General features: G+C 43.2%; 1 long non-coding RNA gene across 10 annotated transcripts in view; it reads left to right on the top strand.

The window, feature by feature from the left end:
* Nucleotides 1–17646, top strand: part of LOC103351305 (uncharacterized) — a 53989-nt gene extending 36343 nt beyond the window's left edge. For all 10 annotated transcript variants that reach the window (XR_016221206.1, XR_016221205.1, XR_016221214.1 and 7 more), the window contains one exon: nucleotides 6221–17646. This is a non-coding gene — a long non-coding RNA (uncharacterized LOC103351305). The remainder of the gene's footprint in view (nucleotides 1–6220) is intronic.
* Nucleotides 17647–25400: the final 7754 nt, after the last annotated feature.

Here is a 25400-nt window from a genome sequence, read left to right as displayed (position 1 = left end):
TGCCCATTTGAAAAGTGAACCAGCACAAGAATCTCTTTGTCTTTCTCTTTATATACATAACTCTGCTTTTTAACTGAATAAATACGTCTTTGAAATGTTTTAAAATAAACTCAATACATTATAGTTTCTCTAGATATGTGTGCTATTTCTTTAGACAATTTATATTCTTACTGGCTCTGAAGTTGCACATGACTATAATGTTCCCATCAGGGATTTCCTCAGTAGGTGCAGTGATCAGGGTATTATCTGCATACTGCAATATGGTTCTGTACACTTTAATTCCTTTGAATACCAACCCTGGGTTTCCTTGAAGATAGGAGAATTTTCAAACCAGCAGTCCAGCAGTATTATTACTTCTGGTGAGAGAATGGTTCCTCCCATTCAAAAGCAAGTATCTTGGGATTTAGAAAGAAAAAGGAAGCAGAGAAGTTATCTTAAATCCAGCACTGTATAAAACTTGCTGTCCGTGGTGGGCTAGCCAGTAGGGTGTAAGGATTAGATATGTTAGGGTGTATGCAGGATGTGTGCCTGGACTGTATTACTGAAAGTACCAAGATCATGAACACATCCACAGTCTTTCATTCTTGAATGACTTTTAAAAACAGGTTTTATTTATTTTTCTTTGAAAGGCATAAAAAGAGACAGAGTTAGTTCTTCCACTTGCTGGCTCACTCCCCAAATGCCCACAGCAGCTGGGTCTAGGAACTAGAAATTCAGTCTTCATCTCCCATGTGAGTGGCAGGTACCTACTTGAAACATGGTGCCCCCCAGGGTGCACAGGAGTAGGAATCTGGAGTCAGAGGCAGAACTGGAACACGAACCAAGGCACTCCCATGTGGAATGCAGGCTTCCAAACTGCATCATTTTTCTTTAAAGATTTTATATATTTATTTGAGAGGTAGAGTTACAGACAGAGAGAGGGAGAGACAGAGAGAAAGGTCTTCCATCCATTGGTTCACTCCCCAGACGGCCGCAATGGCCAGAGCTGAGCTGATCCAAAACCAGGAGCTTCTTCCAGCTCTCCCACATGGGTGCAGGGTGTAAGCACTTGGGCAATTTTTCACTGCTGTCCCAGGCCGTAGCAGAGAGCTGGATCAGAAGAGAGCAGCCGGGACACGAACCAGCACCCATATGGGATTCTGGAGACTCAAAGGCTTAGGCCCCTGTACCACAGTGCCTGCCCACCCCAAGCAACATCTTAGTCACTATGCCAAAGGCCCATCTGTTGTCTTGGCTTTTTAACAGGTAGAATGGGAGTATTGCATGGGAATATTGATTACAGCAAGGATTCCTTTTATAGATTCTGCTGTCAAGGGACACTGGTTTACCCAGGACCAGTGATTCGCCTCTTTAATTCTACTCTTACTGGACTGGCAGTGGTCACTGATCCCCCTGAGTCTTGTGCCCACTTGTACAGATTAATTCAGCTTAGAACCTTTGCAGGAATTTGTTCTTGTTCAGGCACTGGTGTATTTGCAGTAAGTTTGAGCAGAAACCCTCAACTCTCAGGAACCTGGATCTAAATGTTCACTTATTCCCAGTTTATGAGGCTCCTAATTTAGATAGTGTCTCTTCCTAAAGGGGAACAGGGCATTCTGATATAAGCATAAGGGAATGCATTAACAGTTTTTACCCCTACTTCATAGACCGAGGGCTCTAGAAATCTTAGTCTTTTTCCTGATATTCTTTTATTATTATATATTTTAAGAAAAATATTTATTTATTATTTGAAAGTCAGCATTACACACACACACACACACACACACACACACACAGATCTATCTGCTGGTTCATTCCCTAAGTAGCCACAATGACCAGGGCTGGGCCAGGCTGAAGCCAGGAGCCAGTAGCTTCATCCAAGTCTCCCACGTGCGTGTCAAGGGCACAAGCATTGAGGCCATCTTCTACTGATTTCTCAGGTACATTAGCAGGGAATTGTATCAGAAGTAGAGTAGCCAAGACACAAACCAGTGTCTATATGGAATGCTGGCATTGTAGGTAGCAGCTTATGCTGCTGTATCACAACATCAATTTCTATATTACATCTTTTATCAGGAAGATCTTCATTTTTGATATTTAATACAAATGATGTATCTCTAGTCTTAATCATACGTGTAACTTTGCCTCCAACTAAGGTTACCTGGGGTCCTCAGGGGAAATCAAGATCTGATAGTCCGGAGTCTGGAGCCAACTGGGGAGCCCCATAGCCCTGACATATCTCTTTTCAGACAAAGGAAGTTGGCTTGGCCCAGTCCTGTCTGAATCCTCACCTCTCTGGGGACAGTTCAAGCATTTCTGCTTCCAGTGGCCTTCCTATTTGCAGTAAGCACACTGATTATCCCCCAGCTGTGTTGGTGGCTTTCTTTCTGGTTCCTTGGTGGAAGCCATTGTCATTCTTCCATAGTATCACTTTCAGCAGACTGAAGGGCCCCAGCTAACAGGGCAGCTTGTCTCTGCATCTTTTTTGCCTTCTTTTTTTTGCTAGTCACATCTCAGTTGTTAAATACTAAAAGGCATCTCAAATGAGTAGGTTTAGCATCAGGGTGTAACATCAATGATTGAGGCTTTCTCCAGTTGTGTTGGTTACTCTTGGATGTGCAGTAGTTATTTAGAAACACTGCACTGGGGCCAGAGTTGTGCACGGTGGATTAAGCTGCTGCTTCCCATATTGGAATGCTGGTTCAAGTCCTGGCTCCTCTGCTTCTGATCCAGCTCCCTGCTAATGTGCCTAGGAAAACAGTAGAAAATGGACTAAATACTTATGTCCCTGCCAACCACGTGGGAGACCCAGGTCAAGTTCCAGCCTCCTAGGTTGGGCCTGATCTGACCCAGGCTAATGTCATTTAGAGAATTAGAATTAGAATGACAGTGTATTAGAGATTTCTGTCTGTCTGTCTCTCACTCTCTCTCTGTCTCTTGCATTAATAAATAAATCTTTTAAAAAACAGTGCACTGCTCTGGGCATCAGACTCCTGCTTTGCGTATTGTCTGAGGCAGTCCTGCAACCATTGCAAAAACATGATGAGATTTCCCCATGGTCCTGCTGCACCTCTCAAGGGTTCAATTGTTGGGAGGGTGACTGACCAGCCACATTGCCTTCAGTGAGAGGCTTCTAATGTTTCGGGATTTCTCTTGTTCCTCAGGGTCAATTGAATCCCATTTAAGACAGGTCTCTGGCACAACCTTTTTTTTCAAGATTTATTTTTTATTTGAAAGTCGGAGTTACAGAGAGAGAGAAAGATCTTCCATCTGCTGGTTCAGGTGACTGCAACGGCCAGCGTTGGGTCTCCTAAATGGGTGGCAGGGACCCTTGGGCCTGACACAACCTCTTTATTGGATCTCCTAAACCCTTATTCTGGCTGGTATTTATCATCTGTTCTTGGCTTTCAGCAGAACAGCCAACTTCTCAGAAGGGAGAGGAGTCAACAGACTTTGATGTCTGCTAAGTTAGATGGTATATAGAGAAAATCCATTCTGTTGATTAATAAATTCCTCTGGCTCAGGTCTCCACCCTCTGGTGTGTGTCTTTCAGTTACATGAATCAGTTATGGAAAAGGGCACGTGGGCATTAGCAGGTTACCTCTACCACTAGCACCTGCCTCAGAGGTGGCATCCCAGGCTAGTAGTCAGTTCCTAGTCTAGTGGCACTGTCTGGCAGGGAAGGGTAAAGGGTTTGGGGATGGCTGAACTTACAGCCAAGAGACTACCTGATGAAGAGAGCAGATTTGACCCCAAGTGCACTGGGGTTAGAAATTTTGGGTCCCCGACCTCCTGCACTTGCAAGGGCACGTTGTGGGCATTGGACCTCTTAGGGCTGATCAGCTGTGAAGGAGCTGAAGCTGAAGTCTGAGCATGGACTACCCTCACGTAAGCTTCTCCTAATCCCATGCTTTGCAGCCTGGAGGGCAATTCTTTTCATCTAAAGCGTTTTGTAGTATGGGGAACACTTTCAAAATCTAAGGTTCTACCTTCAGTTCATAAATTTTACATTTTCTCTGCCATAAAGCTCTGCACATGGGGGATTTCCTCCCACTCTTAGTCTTTTCACAGCATAAGTCCAATTATAATGTGCTGTTAAATTGTAGAGTGCCATTTCTGCCCGTCTTTTTCTACCTTCTAATGAACACTGCAGTCAGGCCATGTTACAGAGAAAGATCATCTGCTTCCCTGTCAATGGGATTATCCAAAGGTCTTCAAATTCTGGAGGATGCAGTCCACCTCTATTCTAGAATTCTTACTCAGAGATTGTTTTTAATTTCCAGTGAAAAAGATTTATTTATTTAATAGGCAGAGAGAGGGAGGTGTTGTCCACTTGCTGTTTCATTGCCCAGGAGGTGACAACAGCAGGGACTGGGCCAGGCAGAACCCATGAGCCTGGAACTTCTTTTGGTTCTTCCACATTATTCACAGAGACCCAAGTACATAACTTCCCAGACATACTCTCTGGGACCTGGATTGGAAGTGGAATAACCAGGGCTTGCATGACACTGCAATTTGGGATGTATACCTCTCCGGCAGTACCTTATCTGTTGTACCAGATTTATTCTGAATATGGATACTGACCTGACCCTTTACACATAACTGGTCACTCCAGTCCCTGAAATATAAAAATAAGAAGTCTATTTGGTCTTGTATTTCTCTCTTAAGTAGCCAGGCACTTCCAGAAGTTAATGCCAGCAATCAGTTCTGGGACAGAGCAACTCAGGAGGATAGACTCCCTGTGACTTTGACTTAATAAAAAGAGAGGAGGAAGGTAGTTGTAATTCTTCGTGCGTTTCTAGGAGAAAGGCAACCCTCTGTGCAGTTCTTTTCTGACCACACCATTCATGAGTGTGACAGACAACATCCTCAAAATGAGATAGCAAATTGGGCAAGTGCAGACACTGAGTATGGTAGGGGGCAAACACTAGAGCCAGCGTATGAGGAAGTGAAAGTGGAAGATTGCCATGGCCCATCAGAGAGTACCAAGAAAGAAACACAGAAAGTATGAGACCTTGCCTGAGAGGCCAGCCTGAAAAAATAAAAAAAGACAAGGAAAAAGTGCCAAGCATCCACGACAACTTTCCAAACCAGAGATGATGATAAGTATCTTGATGACTTTGTTTTGTTTTAAGATTTTTTTTTAATTTCTTTGAAGGGCAGAGAGAGAAAAAGAGAAAGACCTTCCATTTGCTGGTTCACTTTCCAAATGGCTGCAATAACTAGGACCCAGTTACTGGGCCAGGCTGAAGCCAGGAGCCAGGAACTGTTCTGATTCCCCATGTGGGTGCAGGGGCCCAAGGATTTGAGCCATCTTTGGCTGCTTTCCCAGGCACATTAGTAGGGAGCTAGATTGGAAGTGGAGTAGTCAGGACTCAAATTGGTGCCCATATGGGATGTCAGTGTCACAGGCAACAGCTTTACCCTCTGTGCTGCAACACCAGCCCCTGGCGTATCTTGGTGACTTTGGAGCTATTCAAACCCTTGCTTTGTCACTGGTTAAATGTGTTAAAGGGACTCTAACCTGCTCTATGAGGGCATCCCTTTACCTAGTTTGTGGGATCTTCAGGGTTCAGAAGCCAGGGGTTACACAGATAATGCTAGACTACTCAAAGATATAACCCTTATCACCATACAATGGGAGTCTGCTGAGACTTCCTCCAAGCAAAAATGCTCAGTGCAACCCATGGGCATCCTGAGGGGCACTGACGCTGGAGCACACGCACAAGCACTGTGGAGAGAACCAACACATGGGGCCTGATCCCCAAGTTCCAATAGCATGAACAAGCTAGCCTCGTGCTCTGCCCTGTCTTCTGCTCTGTTCATTAGAAACTGGAAGTCAGAAGGCCAACAGCGCTGAGGGGTGGGGTCCCATCTGGGCCACTCAAAATTTGGTCCTATTTCCTAGTGAGTTCTTAGCAGTGCACTGGGAGTTGTCATGCAAAGTAACTTGTTGCAAATAAGACCATGGTAAGTAATTTCTGAAGTCATGATTCCATGAGCCAGGAAAATTGGTATCATTAATTCTTGGGGGCAGGGGATGAATATATTAGTGGGGAAGCTTTGGCATCACACAGGTGTGTACAGAACATGCAGATGCAGCTCAGCAGCATGTCCCAGCGTATATGGTGTGTTAGAGCAGGGAGGCATAGTTTTTCTGGAATGGAGACCTTAGCATTAACATGAAGCAAAAGGTGACCTTTGGATACTTTGTGACTGTCTGCAGTCTTTTCTTTTGCAGTAGGATCTGATCCATTCCCAGGCGCTGTGGATTTCGTATCTTCCTGCAATGTGACTGAAAAGTTGAAGACAGCTTTGGAGAGCATCAGGTGCTTTTAGGAGCCACGGTCAAATCTTGGTCCAGCTGGGGCATCAGCCAGTGAAAGCACCCTGGTGCCATCTGCCCTTCTGTGTATCTACAACTTTTTCAGGGGGTTCTAAGAACTCAGAATTGGCCGGAGTTTTCTTCAGGGTAGAGTCTTAGCTCCAGCCAAATTGGCACTTTCAGACAAAATCCCCATTCTATTGGTTGTTCAGAAGATATATTCTTGTGCTGATGTAAATAAACCTCAGGGAAGCCATCATCTCACTGAGAATGTTGTACCTCTGGCTGGGCAGAGGTACAGGAGGCCAAGCTGTAGCGTTTCCTTGCAGATGGGAGCCAGCTAGAACTCCAAGTGAATGGTCTCCCTGGGTATTTTCCCCTGCTGGCTGCCAGGAAAGATCAAGAGAGCCTCACTGGTCCATCTCTTTAATGAATGAATGTGTGTGTGTGTGTGTGTGTTTCCTATGTTGTGAGTCCCTTTGGGCAATGCTTCTGTTGTATATTTATGGTGTATGGATTTAATATGGTAAAACATTTACGTCTCATATATATAACTAAATGCTTGTACTCCTAAGGATTAAAATTCATGGGACTTCACCATAGGGGATATAGAAAGGCCATAAATATATATGTGTATGTTAGTTTATACCTGCATAAACACATACATTATATGGATATAAAGAAACTGTAACTCAGGGCCTCAGTGTTGGTGAAGGCTCTTTATGGGTTTCTCCCTCAAAAATTTCCTCTCGCGTAAATGAACTCACACACAAGCAACTTTAAATTAATAAGTAACAGCAATTCTTTCTAAGCATAAGAATAGAAAGAAAATAGAGAGTCAAATCTACAGAATGGACAATCAGTATACAAAGAAAAAGAAACCTAGTACAAAGAAACAAACAAAATTTGAATCAAACATGTTTGTTTATTTCAGAGAGGCCAGGGAGCCCTCTTTTCCTCTATTGGTAAAATCTTCTTTTTTAAAAGATTTATTTATTTCTTTAAAAGTCAGAGTTACACAGAGAGAGGAAAGGCAGAGAGAGAGAGAGAGAGAGAGAGGTCTTCCATCCGCTGGTTCATTCCCCAGTTGGCCACAATGGCAGGACCTGAGCCAATCCGAAGCCAGGAGCCAGGAGCTTCTTCAGGGTCTCCCACGCAGGTGCAGGAGCACAAGGACTTGGGCCATCTTCTCCTGCTTTCCCAGGCCATAGCAGAGAGCTGTATCAGAAGAGGAGCAGCCAGTTTTGAACCAACACTCATAAGGGATGCCGGCGCTTCAGGCCAGGGGTTTAACACACTGTGCCACAGTGCCAGCTCCTGTTGGTAAAATCTTTGTCAAAGAACATTCCAGGAGAATTTGTTGATCATTCCAGCTGACCTCTGGCTGACATAAACACTTGGAGCCTGGCCCTTCCGCCAGACCTAGCTAAAATTAAAACATTCCCAATATGATGCTGGCTTCCTTCACACATAGCTGCAGGAGGAGAAGAAGCCATATTTTGAACAGGTAATAGGATTTTTTTTTTTTGACAGAGTGAACAGTGAGAAAGAGAGAGACAGAGAGAAAGGTCTTCCTTTGCCGTTGGTTCACCCTCCAATGGCCACCGCGGCCGGCGCACCACGCTGATCCGAAGGCAGGAGCCAGGTGCTTCTCCTGGTCTCCCATGCTGGTGCAGGGCCCAAGCACTTGGGCCATCCTCCACTGCACTCCCGGGCTATAGCAGAGAGCTGGCCTGGAAGAGGGGCAACCAGGACAGAATCCGGCGCCCCGACAGGGACTAGAACCCATGTGCCGGCACCACAGGCAGAGGATTAGCCTATTGAGCCGCGGCGCCAGCCAAAGGTAATAGGATTTGCAGTGTAGCTTCACAATGCTGAGGATGGAGCTCAGGGTCTACCTTGAGGAGAACTTGCTGTGAGTTCTCAGGTTGCCCTGGAGGCACTGGGAATACATAGGAAGGAAGAGGGCTTCTAGTAAGCGCACAAGCTTACCAGGGTTTCCGATATCTATGGAACTTTGGAAATATCCCAGAGCCAGGGTAAGAGTCGCTAACTCTGGAGACTTAACATTATCCAGTAATTTCTTTCCATGTCCACATGGATGCAGACATGGTCCCCCACAGTCCCCACTACCCCAGGTGGGAGGTTGCCTGCTCATTTTCTAGACTGGACAAAGCTGGGAATCAAGGTGCCTTGAGGACTCCTTTTCCAGGTACCCTACAGACCCAAGGATAGATCAGATGTCTGTTTAGAGAGACTTGGGAGGGAGCAACATCAATGGGTTTAAATCAGAATGTTAGGCCTCCCCATTCAAAAGTAGATGGATGAGGAATATAGGTAACAGGGGTTTCCATTTCAGGCCAAGAGGTTCAGGCCCAGGTATTTAAAGGTGTGGTGCTGGGATGATGATGTGCGTCCTAAAGGCAAAGAGTTGGACATAGAGGACTCAGGCCGTTCAGAGAACCTTTGGGCTCTCAGCCCTAGGAAGCTTTCAGATAACACTCAGGGCTTCAGTGTTGGTGAAGGATCTTAACGGGTTTCTCCCTCGAAAATTTCCTCTTGGGTAAATAAACTCACACATAAACAACTGTAAATTAATAAGTAACAACAACACAAATATGTATGTGTTCACATATTAGTATGTATAAATGAAGGTAACATATGTAAACATTACAATGAAAATATATGGAGGATCTATGAAATGCATACAGTTTATTCAAAAACATGTTTCTCAATCTGTGGGTGATTTGTTGTACCATGTAGGATACCACAGTGTCGCTCCCCCTCTTCGTGGAGGAACGACACAGGACCCTGCGCTGTTCTTTCGTCTGCTCGGCCCTCCCAGGGTTTGCTGCTGGTTCTTCCCGGGTTGGCTACTGTCCCTTCCACCTCCGTGGAAGGGCAGTTCCCCCTGGCCACATTCCCCACTTCCGCAGGGGAGCGGCACACCGCCAGCCGGCTCTCTCGGGGGCTGCACAGGTGTTCCCCTTAGATGTTCCCCTTAGATGTTCCCGGTGCATGCCGTCTCTCTCCTCCTTTATAGTCCTCCTCCACCAATCCCAACTCGGCTGCCCACACGCCGAGCACGCTGCTCTCCAATCAGGAGCAAGTCCTACAGTTTATTGGCTGAACTGGAGGCAGCTGTGTAGAAGCTGTTTTCTCCTCTCCCAGCACCATATTGTGGGAGAGCAGATGCACAGAATAAGTCCTAATTCCAGTAACAGTATAGTCCGAGTTGCTCCCCACACCACAGTGCAGATTATTTTATATAGGTACACTTACATGTGTAGAGCTATACCTTACAACTAAATTATATGGATAAACACAGCTTTTAAATCTCTCAAACAGGAGTATATAAATGAATGTATAATAAGTGTGCAACAGATGTGTAAAAGCATTACCCAAGGAAGCGCTACATCTGACACAAACACTCTGGTTTAAACAAGGATGGGGGCCAGTGTTTATGGCATAGAATTAAGCTCCCACCTGCAGCATTGGCATCTGTATGAGCACCAGTTCAAATCCCAGCTGTTTCACTTGCAATCCAACTTCTAATGGCCTGGGAAAGCAATGGAAGATGGCCAAGTCCTTGGGCCCCTGCACCCATATGAGAGACCTTCAGCTTGGCCCAGCCTCAGCCATTGCAGCCGTCTGGGGAGTTAACAAGTGAATAGAAGACCTCTCTCTCTGTCTCTCTCTCTCTCTCTCTCTCTCTCTCTCATGCTTCCTTTCAAATAAATAAGTCTTTAAAAAAAAGTAAACAGGAGTCATTAAGGTTCTAATGGAAACCTTGTCTTCTGAAAACTGAGTTGAAAAACAACATCCAGAGAGTCTTTTAGTGCCTATTCCAGCTGCTGAAAACGAACAAGGAGCTCTGGACCAGGCACAAAGTAAGCTCTCCAGAATAAGAAAAATCTGAAAAGCTAGTTTTAGTTTTTAGTGTTTATTTGCCTATTTTCATCTATTTGAAAGGCAGAAATAGAGGGCTAGATCCTCCATCTGCTAGTTCACTCTACAGATGATTGCAACAGTCATAGCTGGGCCAGGTTCAAGCCAGAAGCCAGGGATGCCTTGTGGGTCTCCCATGTGTATAGCAAGTACCAAGCACTTGGGCCTTTATCTGGTGCCCTACCAGGCGTATTAGCAGGAAGCTGGCTCTCAAACTGGCACTCCAATATGGGATGGTGGCATCCCAAGCATTGTCTACTTTTGTTAAGATGGCAGAGGATAACGAAGCAGTGTCCAGCGTTCTGCAGGTTGAGCAGTGTAAATATAGAACACAGGGAGCAGCCGATCCAGCTCCCTTCATTTCTACACCACCCAGGTAATACTAAACAAGGTACATTTCAGAAGACAGACCTGGACCCCAGAGACGGGTTTAGAAATGCTGAGGCCTCCCATTCTTATCCGTCCCTGTGGTTCCAAATATGTTATCTTTATTCCCCTTATACCTTAATCTATCTGCTAAATGGGTTATAGAGAGCTGTCAATGTCACCTCACTAATCATTTCAACTATTGTCACGTAACCCCAATTTTTGTTCTATTACTTCCTAAATGCCCATCAACAACTAAGAAAACACTATTTTCCATAAACTTTTTTTAAATAAAAACTTCATTTATTTATTTTAGCAGCAGAGTTACAGAGAGAGAAGGAGAGACAGAGTGAGATCTTCCATCTGCTAGTTCTCTCCCCAAAAGGCCACAACAGCTGGTGCTGGAGTAGTCCAAAGTCAGGAGCCAGGAGCCTTTCTGGGTCTCCTGTGTGGGTGCAGGAGCCCAAGCACTGGGGCCTTCTTCCGCTGCCCTCCCAGGTGCATCAGCAGAGAGCAGGATCAGAAGTGGAATGGCCAGAACCTGAACCAGCACCCACACGGGATGCCACTGCTGTAGATGGCTGCTATGCCACAGCACCAGCCCCCTTGCATGTATTTTAAAAAATTGGATAACTGAGGGCAAACATTTGATCTAGTAGTTAAGATTCCTTAATCCTTCACCAGAGTGCCTGGGGTTGATACCTGCCTACAGCCCCTGACTTCAGCTTCCTGCTAATGCATATTCTAGCAGGCAGACATTATGGCTCAAGTAACTGGGATCTTGCCGCCCATGTGAGTTCCTGGCTCCCAGTTTCAGTATTGGCTCAGTCCTGGTGATTACAGACATCTGGGGAGTGAACTAGTGAATTATGGGAGCTCCTTCTCTCTGCCTCTCAAATAAGTAAAATGAATTAAAATTGTAATAAACATTAATTAGTAAGAGGGAATTTGGTTTGTTGAGTACAAGGGAGATAATGTAAATTTGTTTTTCTAAGAATTAAACAAAATGTTCCATTATATCCCTTACAAGATGTTTCCAACTTTAAAATCAGTGGACATATGGCTGGTGCCTCGGCTTACTAGGCTAATCCTCCACCTGCGGCGCCGGCATCCCGGGTTCTAGTCCCAGCTGGGGTGCCGGATTCTGTCCCAGTTGCTCCTCTTCCAGTCTAGCTCTCTGCTGTGGCCCGGGAAGGAAGTGGAGGATGGCCCAAGTGCTTGGGCCCTGCACCCGCATGAGAGACCAGGAGGAAGCACCTGGCTCCTGGCTTCAGATCGGCGCTGCACGCCGGCCACAGCATGCCAGCCTTAGCGGCCATTTGGGGGGTAAACCAACGGAAGGAAGACCTTTCTCTCTGTCTCTCTCTCACTAACTCTGCCTGTCCAAAAAAAAAAAAAAAATCAGTGGACATAAATATGTTATTTTTTGTTCTTTAATTTAACCCTCTCATTTCTCTGTACTCAATTCTTCCCAGCCGTCTCCCTACACCTCTAACATTAGGTTGATTTAACTCACTGAAGAGCATTCACCTCCCCACTGCATAATGAACTTCTCTCAGCTCTGTCTGTGCTGTTCACCATATACTACACCCACTGATGTCACTGCCATGGTCACTGAGGGGATTATTTCCTTACCAATGCCATGAGATAGAGGGAAAGAATCATAGTCTCTCATGTTCCTTCTCTGTAAGAACATCCTTAATGGAGAATGAAATGTTAGTATAAATGTGGGGAAGTATATCAATTTTTTAAAGATTTATTTTATTTATTTGAAAGACAGAACTACAGAGAGGGGTAGAGACAGAAAGAGAGAGGGCTTCCATCCACTGGTTCACTCTACAAATGGCTGCAATGGCCAGATCAGGACCAATCAGGAGCCAGGAACTTCTTTCGGGTCCCTGCCATGGGTTCAGAGGTTCAAGAACCTGGGCCACCTTCAGCTGCTTTCCCAGGAGCATTAGCAAGGAGCTGGATTGGAAGTAGAGCAGCCGGGACTTCAACTGGTGCCCATGTGGGATGCCAGCTCTGCAGGGCTTTAACCTGCTGCACCACAGTTTCAGTCCCAGTATATTACCTTTAAAAAACAATTATTTATTTGAAAAGCACAGTATTAGAGACAGGGAAAGACAAAGAGGTCTTCCATCCTGTGATTCATTCTCCAAAGGTCACAATTGCCTGGATTGGGTAAAGCCTTTTAAAGCCAGGAGCCTGGAACTTGCCATTATTCACTGCATACCCAGGCTGTGGGAGCTGGATTAGAAGTGGGACTGCCAACCTGAACTCATATGGGATGCTAGCATCACAGGCAGTGGCTTAACCCACTGATGGACCACACTGGCCAGGATATCATTTCTTGATTATTCCCTGGCCTGCTCTATATCTACCAGATCCTTAGTGACATAGAACCAGAACTAGTATTCCTGGGTGCACTTAGAAGTTCTAGTTAAGGAAATTTTCCTTCCTTCCTTCCTTCCTTCCTTCCTTCCTTCCTTCCTTCCTTCCTTCCTTCCTTCCTTCCAGATTTTATTTGTTTACTTGAAACTCAGAGTTACAGAGAAGCAGAGGCAGCGAGGTCTTCCATCCACTGGTTCACTCCCCAGATGGTCGCAATGGCCGGAGCTGCACTGATCCAAAGCCAGGGGCCAGGAGCCTCCTCCAGGTCGCCCACGTGGGTGCAGCCATCTTGTGCTGCTTTCCCAGGACATAGCAGAGAGCTGGATTAGAAGTGGTGCAACTGGGACTCCAACCGGCACCCATATGTGATGCCGGCACTGCAGTTGGCAGCTTTACCGGTTACACCACAGCGCCGGCCCCTCCCATTTACTTTTAATGGGGTCCCATTTGTTAAAGCAAGTCCTACTCCACTGCTGCTGCTTTGCTAAGAACTCAGCAGACACCACTCTGTCTTCCTGGATCCTCACCAAAGGAGAATTTGATAAATAAATAGAGGAAAGCTGGGAAATCAACAGGAGAAATGGAATCAGAGTCTTTCCCAATATTCCTACATAGACCAGTGATGAATCTGCAAGTATTCACCTGGGAGTGACCTGTGGCCAGCCATACCTACGTGTACTTGTAGAGTAACTTAAGAGCACAAGGGGAGTCATTTCTTCTAGGGTCAGGTAGAAGAGAATGCACATACTGCATCTCACAAGGAAAACCATGCCTTTATTATTGTGGAAAAAGCACATGGTATTAACTTTACATCCATAACATCTACATGTACAGTTCAGGAGTTATAAACACACAGATAAACACTGCAGTGCAACGGATCCCTTAGAGCCTCTTCATCCCCTCCTGCCATCAGTAACCACCTTTCTATTTCTGGGTGTCAATTTCTTAAAAAAAATATAAATGTATATATATATATATATATATATATATATATATATATATTACAGAGAGAGGGAGAGACAGCTTACATCCACTAGTTCACTCCCCAGATGGCTGCAATGGCCAGGACTGGGCCAGGCCAAAGCCAGGAGCCAGGAGATTCATCTGGATCTGCCATATGGGTGGCAGAAGCCCAAGAATGTGGACCATTCTCCACTACTTTGCCCAGGCCATTAGCAGGGAGCTGGATCAGAAGTGGAGAAGCTGGTGCCAACCAGTGCCCACATGGGATGCTAGTGTCACAGATAGCAGTTTTACCTGCTATACCACAATGCTGTTCCCTAATTTCTAGGATTTTTGACTGTTTTAAATACTTTATATTGGTGGAATATTATAGAATTTTTGTTTGATTGGCTTATTTGCATATCATGATGTCCTCAAAGTTCATGTCACAGGAATTCCCTATTTTCTGTGGCTATATAACATCCCACTATGTGTACAGACTTCATTTTCTATACAAATACATCTTTAGAGACATTCCTTCCGAACCTCAGCTATAGAGAACTAGGCCGTTTGAGAAATACTCAATGAGAATATTCACACACAAGAAAGGCCATCAGACAGCAGTGGATTAAGTAGCAGGAACTGTCAAAACCTCACCTCCCAGAAAAGAGAGTATTCATTGGGGCTTATGCTGTGGAGAAGCGGATAAAGCCTCCACATGCAGTAACGGCATCCTATATGGGCACCGGTTCAAGCCCTGGCTGCTCTACTTCTGATCTAGCTCTCTGTTATGGTCTGGGAAAGCAGTGGAAGATGGCCCAAGCCCTTGGGACCCTGCATCCACGTGGATGACCCAGAAGAAGATCTTGGCTCCTGGCTTTGTATCATCCCAGCTCTGGCCATTGCAGCCACTTTGGGAGTGAACCAGCGGATGGAAAACCTCTCTCTCTCTCTTTCTCTCTCTTTCTCTCTTTCTCTCTCTTGCTCTTTCTCTCTCTGCCTCTGCCTCTCTGTAACTCCACCTTTCATATAAATAAATAAATCAATAAAAAAGAAAAGAGACTATCCATACAAAAAATCAGTAAGACAGCAGATTTGACACATTAGGTCATTCAGAGAGCATTCCACATAACAGCAGCACAATACTCTTCCTTGCTATTCTCCAGTGGGATCACCTGTTCAGAAATTAAATGTTCACAAATTTAAGAAAATTAGACTCATACAGAGTATCTTTCCTAAGTGTAATGAAATAAAAATAGAAATCAATACCTTGAGAAAAAAATCACATATGTAGATGTTAATCTACCCATTGTCAAATTTTTGTTTAAGGAACAAAGCGAAAGGAAAACTCGAGCATAACCCAGTACAACCGTTTTGATTTTTGAGCTGGAAACTATATCCCTCAGGTCCAGGGATGGATACAGGATAAAACAGGTGTAGTGGAAGGCCACTAACAGAGAATCTGTGAGCGCTGAGAACAGTAGGGTTCTTTAAACAGGGCAGAAAGAACTCTTATTATTCTTCACAGTACAGAAAGGAACTCTGGCTGCTGATGCTCAGGTACAAATTCAAAAGCAGACTGTAGGATCGTCAGTGTTTCACTGTAATGTAAGTGCTTCCCAGGTGGTTGAACTTTGTTTTGAAAACTGACCAATTAAGCTCCACAAAAGTATTTGCTGAACAGCTTGTTTTATTCATTCAACGAATGTTCATTGCCCATCAAGCTCTGTTCTTAGTGTAAGGGGTAAGTCACCAGGAGTCACAAGGTCATGATCCAGAGGCTGCATCTTAATGGGTCTCACACCAGAAATGAGAGAGATCTGCTGGTTCATTCCTCAATGGCCACAACAGAAAGGGCTGGGCCAGGCCAAAGCCAGGAGCCAGGAGCTTCAACTGGGTCTCCTACATGGGTGCAGGGGCCCAAGTACTTGAGCCAATCCTTTACTGCTTTCCTTGACACATTAGCAGAGAGCTAGATCAGAAGTGGAGTAGCTGGGACTTGAACCAGCACCCATATGGGATGCTGTCACTGCAGGTGGTGGCTTCACTCATTATGCCACAGTGCCAGCTCCAGACATGAGTGCCTGAATGAAAACTCACAGGGAGGCAGTTGTAAGTGCTATAAAAATACGAATCTGGACAGAGAATGAACTGGATATAGACAGGCTGCTTTGGGTACTATTCAGACAAATCAATCCGTGTTAACAAGCTCACCCACCAACACAAAGATGACTGATGATGTCCCGCATCACAGTAGTGTGCACACATTACCCTGGGATGCGAATTGTAAGGCCCATTCTTCTTAGGTGAAGTCTACAGCTATATACATAAAGGTCATTGATTTCTGAAAGATCAGACATTCTGCTTTGTTTTTTTTTTTTTTTTATTTATTTATTTTTTTTTTTTTGACAGGCAGAGTGGACAGTGAGAGAGAGAGACAGAGAGAAAGGTCTTCCTTTGCCGTTGGTTCACCCTCCAATGGCCGCCGCAGCCGGCGCGCTGCGGCCGGCGCACCGCGCTGATCCGATGGCAGGAGCCAGGAGCCAGGTGCTTTTCCTGGTCTCCCATGGGGTGCAGGGCCCAAGCACCTGGGCCATCCTCCACTGCACTCCCTGGCCACAGCAGAGGGCTGGCCTGGAAGAGGGGCAACCGGGACAGAATCCGGCGCCCCGACCGGGACTAGAACCCGGTGTGCCGGCGCCGCTAGGCAGAGGATTAGCCTAGTGAGCCGCGGCGCCGGCCCAGACATTCTGCTTTGAACAGAACCTTACCTACCAATACACAGAAGATTTCAGTAGACCTGCCAGCACTGGAGATGGTAGAGTTTGTGTTGAAATCTGCCCCTGTGTCTGAGATTTCAGACAACTGTTTGTCTCTTGCCTTAGACACTGCCTTTCATACATGTTAACACTCTTGCACATACTCTGAACACAAAGTAGCTCCAATTACAGAGGAAATCTCATGAGGGCTGGTTTGAATTTACCAGGTCCTAATCTATTAAAATATCTGATTTCCTGAGAGGTGGTTTTAAAATTTTTACTTGGGATTAATTTCATAACTAAAATCTCCCATGAATTTCCAAAAACTCATCAATAGGCAAACAAAATCAATAGGCAAACAATAACCATTACCTGCTTTTTAGCAAGTGTGACAATTAATAAATATTAATTTGCCTCAACTTCACTTTTCTCATTTGTAAAATAATTTTTTAATTTTGTAGAATATTATAGGATTCAATAAATACAAGTGATAGATGTAGTCGTCATCAAATGTCATCACCTTGAAGCACTGTTCATCACTCTCCAGGCCTGAACAGCTTCCTCCACATTTGGGATCATAAGTGAGGCTTCTCATCTCCAAAGAACTTGGATGTGGTAACAGCACAAGCCAGTGGCTCCAGAACTGCTATAGAGAGGGGAGGTGATCGCCATACTGTTCTTATACTATTGGACTGCCTTTTCCTCTTGTTTTCTGTGGGACCTCACAATATCATTTCTTGTCATCTCTTCAGGATCTTTATGTCTCTGTTAACACTTTAACTGAAAGCTCTTGATGGGTTCAGATTTTCTGGTGTTTCAAAAATGATCTCTGTACCCTACAGTTCACATGTGTAGACACATTCTCCAGAAGGCATTCTCAAATTTTTCTGGTGTCTAATTAGAATAAATTTTAGTACAAGACTTTGTTCATGACATTAGTGCAAAGGCTAATTTATCATTATGGTGTTTTTAGAAAATCAAAACTTACTATATTTAAAATGGGAAAAATAATTGGACATACAGAAGTATAGGTGTCCATCTTTGATCCTCTGAATCCTGCAGAGTCACATTCTTCAGCCTATCACAGTCACTAACTAGATCATTTGTTTAGGTATCCTCCCCCTCTAAAATGGATCTAGAGGAGAAAAAGACAAATGCTATATTCTGTGTTCAAGAAAATTTATATTACTTAGGATGAATCAGTGTCAATGTTGAGATTTTGAGTGTGACTCCGTCTGTGACTCACTAAGTATCACAGATTCCTGAGAAAATGAACGGGAACTCGTATCTTTGAACATGTCTTGAGTGCACTACAAGCTTCCTGCCAAGATTAGAAACATGCCGTCTGTCAGCAAACGTAGGAAATGAACAGGTCTCTAATTTCTGATGTTTCATAGCCAAGAACTCAGCGACCTCCTCTTCCTCACTCTCTCTCAGAGACAGCCTGAGCATTCAGCAGGCAGAGCTGAGCAAGGAGGTAAATGACCTGAGGCCCTGTCCTCCCATGGTTCCCATGCGTACCAGGCATGAATCCCCAAACTGTCTCTTAAGTGGGGCCCCCACCCCAATCCGCATTCACGTGCAGAGTGCTCCAAGGAATAAACGGAGGGAACCCTCAACCTCCTCTATGTCAAAGCTCAGAAGGGCTTTTTTTTTACTACTACTTATAAAGAATACATTCATATCCCCAGTTTACATAATAAAAACTATAATTTTCTATGTAAATTATCTTAGTTTTCAAAAATATTATTTTTTTTCAAACTTTTATTTAATGAATATAAATTTCCAAAGTACAGCTTATGGATTACAATGGCTTCCCCCCCATAACGTCCCTCCCACCTGCAACCCTCCCCTTTCCCAGTCCCTCTCCCCTTCCATTCACATCAAGATTCATTTTCAATTCTCTTTATATACAGAAGATCAGTTTAGCATACATTAAGTAAAGATTTCAACAGTTTGCTGCCACACAGAAACATAAAGTGAAAAATACTGTTTGAGTACTAGTTATAGCATTAAATCTCAATGTACAGCACACTAAGGACAGAGATCCTACATGAGGAGTAAGTGCACAGTGACTCCTGTTGTTGACTTAACCAATTGACACTCTTGTTTATGGCCTCAGTAATCACCCTAGGCTCTTGTCATGAGCTGCCAAGGCTATGGAAGCCCCCTGAGTTCACTGACTCTGATCGTATTTAGACAAGGCCATGGTCAAAGTGGAAGTTCTCTCCTCCCTTCAGAGAAAGGTACCTCCTTCTTTGATGACCCGTTCTTTCCACTGGGATCTCACTCGCAGAGATCTTTCATTTAGGTTTTTTTTTTTTTCCCCAGAGTGTCTTGGCTTTCCATGCCTGAAATAGTCTCATGAGCTTTTCAGCTGTATCCGCATGCCTTAAGAGCTGATTCTGAGGCCAGAGTGCTGTTTAGGACATCTGCCATTCTATGGGTCTGCTGTGTATCTCACTTCCCATGTTGGATCATTCTCTCCCTTTTTTATTCTATCAGTTAGTATTTGCAGACACTATTTTTGTTTATGTGATCCCTTTGGTTCTTAGTCCTATCATTATGATCAATTGTGAACAGAAATTGATCACTGGGACTAGTGAGATGGCATTGGTACATGCCACCTTGATGGGATTGAATTGGAATCCCCTGGTATGTTTCTAACTCTACCGTTTGAGGTAAGTCAGCTTGAGCATGTCCCAAATTGCACATCTCTTCCCTCTCTTATTCCCACTCTTACATTTAACAGCGATGATTTTTCAGTTAAGTTTCAGCACTTAAGAAGAATTGTGTATTGAATACTATACAGCAGTCAAAAACAACGAAACCCAGTCATTTGCAACAAGATGGAGGAATTTGGAAAACATCATGCTGAGTGAATTGAGCCAGTCCCAAAGGGACAAATATCATATGTTCTCCCTGATCGGCGACTACTAACTGAGCACCAAGGGGGAAACTTGTTGAAATGAAATGGACACTATGAGAAACAGTGACTTGATCAGCTCTTGTCCTGACGGTTGATGTACAATGTAATACTTTATCCATTTTAGTATTTTTTTTGTTCTAGTACCATTGGTTGAACTCTGTAATTAACACACAATTATTCTTAGGTGTTTAAATTTTAACTGAAAAGTTATCCCTGTTAGGAATTTTTCAAAGATAATATTAACCACATCCCTTTAACCCCTACCTAGAACAATCTGAAAAATGTCACATGTGGACAGTGATCCAAGAAATTACTCTGTTTTTAGATTTCATTATTCTTGGGTTCGTGTACTGTCATTTTCCCTCCATCATCCATCTTAGAACTGCAGCCTTGCATCCATCACACACTGAGTTGTGTTCTTACCTTTTGAGGAATGTTGATTTCAGTAACCCTGGTTTTCCATACTGGGGGTTTGGATGTTAGTTCCTCAATCTGACCCCAACCTTCTTCCCACCACCTTGTATTTGAATTTCTGCCTGGGCAACTATGGAATCTGGTTTGTATTTAGGTAGAATATGTTGGAAGATTCACAGATTCATTTTTTAAGATTTACTGATTTATTTCAAGGACAGAGTGTTAGAGAGACAGAGAAAGGTTTTCTAACTGATAGTTCACTTCTCAAATGGATGAACAGCTGGGGCCAGGCTAAAACCAGGAGCCTGGAATCTCGTCCAGGTCTTCCACATGGGTGGCAGTGGTCCAAGCACTTGGGCCATCTTCTGCATTTACAGGTAGCTGAATAAGAAGCAAAACAGCTGGGACTCAAGCCAGTGCTCAAAATGGCACTCTAATATGGAATGCCAGCATCTCGAGGGGCAGCATAACCCACTGCATCACAACCCAAATATCAATTCAGAGATCTTATCAAGCAAGTCTAACCTCTAAATTCTCTGGCACATGAAAATGGAGGGTACATCCAGGTCTCAAAGCTTATATTTCTTCTTACTGCCCTTGCATGGCAGCAAATATAAATGCAATGTGAAGAAGTCTAGGGAAATGTGTTTGGCTCTATAAGCTGTTCCAGAGAAGTCGCAGCTGAAACTGCCCTTTATCAGTATTCAGTGTGAGCAGCAATATTTTGCATTTCACGTCAGTGTGTCTGAAGCATTGTTAACTAAAGTTCTTTCAAATACATTGCTACTAATTATGTGTGCTCATGATCAATGATGGCCATGTGTCAAAATAAGGAATAAGATGATCTTTACCCTTTGATGCTGACATACCACAAAGAAAAAGCAAACTATGCTCAGGGACTTCACATACATTGGCTTACTCAATCCTTAAAGTAAACCTGCTATTTAAGGATTAGTTACCCATTTCAAATGATAACAGCAGTTAACAAAATGATTTTGTACTCTAACAAAGCTACATACCTACAATATGAAATGGCAAGAATCGGAATTTAGGTCTCCTTCTTTCAAAACTGATTACAGTTCAGTTTGAAAGATGTGTAGCAGACCTGAGTCTTACATGGAATGTCACTTAGTAGATTGTTCACTCAATTCTTCCTCATGACTCATTTTTCTCATCACCAAGATGTACCTCTATATTGATCAACTTTCCTTCCATCAGCCCTAACTTTCCTAATTTTACTTGCCATTTTAATCCAGTCACTTATTTTACCATATATTTACCAACATTGCATATTCTCATTCACCACATCTGATTATCAACCTGAGCTTCATGACTATAAATATATCTGCCTACCCCATGGCTGCACATGACAGAGTATCTTATTAGGTTATCAATCTTGATCTATTTGATTCAATATTCTCTAAGTGATCTTAATATATACTATACATATTATATTTAGATAGCCACAACAATTATATATGCTGCATAAATATTTCAAACCTCTCCCTACATATTTTGGTTTCAACATATTGCTTCCCTTTTACTAAACAGATGGAATGAAGCCAGGAGCTTCCTCTGGGTCTTTCATAAGGGTGGCAGGGTCCCAAATGCTTGGGCATTCTCTTCTGCCTTTCCAGGCATATGAGTATGTAGCTGGACTAGAAATGGAGCTGTCAGTACCCAAACCCATGCCCAATATAGGATGCTGGCAGTGGCTTAACCTGCTATACCACAATGCTGGCACCCCAACCCAGTTCTTTAACTAACCTAGCCATTCCTTCCTAGTGTCTTTGGCAAGGTCCCCTCAATCAATTACTGCCACAGGACAAGAGAAATCCCAACTCTGGTTCTCTTTGATTGTACGTCATCTTGGCATTCTCAGGTACTGACTCAATTGCTTCAGTTTTGTCTCTTAGTATCTCTATGGTGCCAATGCCTAAAGATTCACTTGAGATTTTCACTATAAGGTCTAATCTCAACCTGTGTATATCAGAGGCCCCCAAAATGACGTATGATGGCACTTTGAAAAGTTAATGCAAAATGGAAATAAATGACAGTTTTAGGACAGGCCGTTGGCCTTGCAGTTAAGACACCATTTTGGAAAGCTGCATCCAGTATCAGAATACCTGGTCCAAATCTTGGCTCTGCTCCCCATTTTAGCTTCTGGATGGGAGCCTAGGAGGCAGCAGGTGGTAGCTCAAGTTGTACTTTGGCCAGATTCAACCTCAGATACTGTGTTTTTTTGTGAAGTGAACAAGCAATTGAAAGATCTTTCTCTCTTTCAAAAAATAAATATTTCAAAGACATGTAAGCTTATGTGGGGGTAAAAAATTTTTAAATCCATGAATAGTTCTGTCTTAATGTGCATTTTCATGGACTTTTTGAACACTTATATTAGACCACAATAAAATTATTATTTTGGGTTATTTGAAAGACAGAGAGGAACAGGAAGAAATCTCTCACCCACTAGCTCAATTTCCAAATACCCAAATATATTCAGGGCTGGGGAAGAACAAGTAAGGTTCCTAGAATCCCATCCAATCCACATCTGTTACATGGGTAGCAGGAGCCCAAGCAGCCATCAACTACTGCTTTTCAGGATGCATTAGCAGGAAATGAATCAGAAGCAGAGTAGCTGGAGTTGAATTGTCACTCTGACATGGGATGCAAGCATTTCAAGTTTGAACTTGCTGCATCACAATGCCACCCCCTGCCCCACACATGGTTTGAAAGAACTTGGACATTTTGTCAAAAGATATACCTCATGTCACTAGAAAGCATATGAAAATGTTTTCCTGTATATCTCTAAAAAGACTTCATGTGCTCAATCTCAATAATACAATGCAATACATCCACATTGTCAAATCAATATATCCAAAATCCTGTTAACTGGTTCTGTAAAAACACACTCCTCAGATCCAACAATAAACCCAATCCTTTCCAATAACCCCTCTACACTCCAGTGCCCAGCAAACATGCATTTATAATCCTGCCTCATGAATCCATATAATCACCCTGCATGCCTTAACTACAAACACCTATGACGAAAAATAGTTTTTAAGTATTTACTCCCAAATACAATCACCACTAACCCACAGCATCAGGGTACACCTAGCCTGTTATTATGTCTTCATCATGTGCATGAGCCTGTGAGTACGTTTGTTAAAGTGAGCATGTGTGGCAGTATTTGTGTGCAATATTTGTGCCAGGATTCTCTTAGATTTGATTTCCCTTTATTGAGAAGACAACTTTCCACTAAGCGACCTTCTGGAAATTTCCCTATACAAGTGCAAGTATTTGTGTAGTGGCAAAAATAAAATAAACAAAACAAAGATGACAGTCTTGAAATCTTTCTTCTACCATTCTTGACCCTCTATTTTATTCTTCAACAATATGGATATGAAGGTCATGATAAGTTAATTTACATACTTAGGTGTATGTGTAAAACTTAACTACAAAAATTTTATGTTTGTCAATAAACTCTTCCAACATGAATCACACCATGTGATTTTTAAACTCAGGTGTTCTAATTTGTTGTATTATAAATGCTTGTTCTGCACAGTTGTGCCACTCAATAACTACAGATTTTGGTTTCCATATTTCAGGGAATGTATTCTTCATTTTTGTACAATATTAAGTTTTATTTTGGAAATCTGAAAGGAGACTGCACCTACATTTAAACTGGAATTCTGAATGACTTTTTTTTTTATCTTTTATTTAATGAATATAAATTTCCAAAGTACGACTCATGTGTTACAATGGCTTCCCCCCCCATACCGTCCCTCCCACCCACAACCCTCCCCTTTCCCACTCCCTCTCCCCTTCCATTCACATCAAGATTCATTTTCGATTATCTTAATATACAGAAGATCAGCTTAGTATACCTTAAGTAAGGATTTCAACAGTTTGCTCCCACACAGAAACATAAAGTGAAAAATAATAGATGATTTTTTTTAAATGATGATGAAATCAGATCAGACCTATTGTCATGTTTAATCCCAGTGAGAGTCAAGTTGGGAATTGATAATTTCTTTTTTTTTTTTTTACAGAAGATCAGTTTAGTGTACATTAAGTAAAGATTTAAATCGTTTGCACCCCCATAGAAACACAAAGTGAAATATACTGTTTGAGTACTCGTTATAGCATTAAGCCTCAGTGTACAGCACGTTAAGGATAGGGATCCTACATGAGGAGTAAGTGCACAGTGACTTCTGTTGTTGACTTTACAAATTGACACTCCTGTTTATGGCATCAGTAATCTCCCTATGCTCCAGTTATGAGTTTCCAAGGCTATGGAAGCCCCTTGAGTTCTCCGACTCTTATCTTGTTTAGACACGGTCATAGTCAAAGTGGAGGTTCTCTCCTCCCTTCAGAGAAAGGCACCTCCCTCTTTGAAGACCTGTTCTTTCCACTGGGATCTCACTCACAGAGATCTTTTTGCCAGAGTGTCTTGGCTTTCCATGCCTGAAATACTCTCATGGGCTTTTCAGCCAGATCCGAGTGCCTTTAGGGCTGATTCTGAGGCCAGAGTGCTATTTAGGACATCCGCCATTCTATGAGTCTGCTGAGTATCTCGCTTCCCATGTTGGATCACTCTCCCCTTTATTTATTCTATCGGTTGGTGTTAGCAGATACTAGACTTGTTTATGTGCTCCCTTTGACTCTTAGTCCTTTCATTATGATCAATTGTGAACTGAAATTGATCACTTGGAATAGTGAGATGGCATTGGCACATGCCACCTTGATGGGATTGAATTGGAATCCCCTGGTATGTTTCCAACTCTACCAATTGGGGCAAGTCAGCCCGAGCATGCCCCAAATTATACATCTCTTCCCTCTCTTATTCCCACTCTTATGTTTAACAGGGATCACATTTCAGTTAATTTTCAACACTTAAGAATAACTGTGTGATAATTACAGAATTAAACCAGTCATATTAAGTAGAACAGACAAAAAAAATACTATGAGGGATAATGTATTAAGTTTCTGAATGACTTTTACAGATTAGTGTCCGCCAACCAAGTATCAGACCGGATTGTCACTCTCAAAATGTTTGCATGTAGGAGATAATTATTGCAAACAAGGTGCAATCTTTAGTCCACTTTATAGGAATTCAGCAGCAACTAGGTATGGGGTGAGTGATCAAAACCAAATTCATACAGACCAGCCATACCAGACAAGCACACCCTCTGCTAGGCAGGAGGCACAGTATAGGACAATATGAGGCTTAGTTTAAGTGATAGTTATGGCTTCTCATTCCATGTCATCTCACTAAATCACTAAAATTAAAATAATTCAATGTCATTTTTGAGATTTAAGCAGAATTAGAGCCCATAGTCCCAAT

The sequence above is a fragment of the Oryctolagus cuniculus genome, chromosome 15 (assembly GCF_051225735.1).
Source record: "Oryctolagus cuniculus isolate XC-2025 breed Fujian yellow rabbit chromosome 15, ASM5122573v1, whole genome shotgun sequence".
In the NCBI taxonomy this organism is placed as follows: domain Eukaryota; kingdom Metazoa; phylum Chordata; class Mammalia; order Lagomorpha; family Leporidae; genus Oryctolagus; species Oryctolagus cuniculus.
The sequence above is the reverse complement of the archived record's forward strand: the minus strand, read 5'-3'. Positions and strand labels throughout refer to the sequence as shown.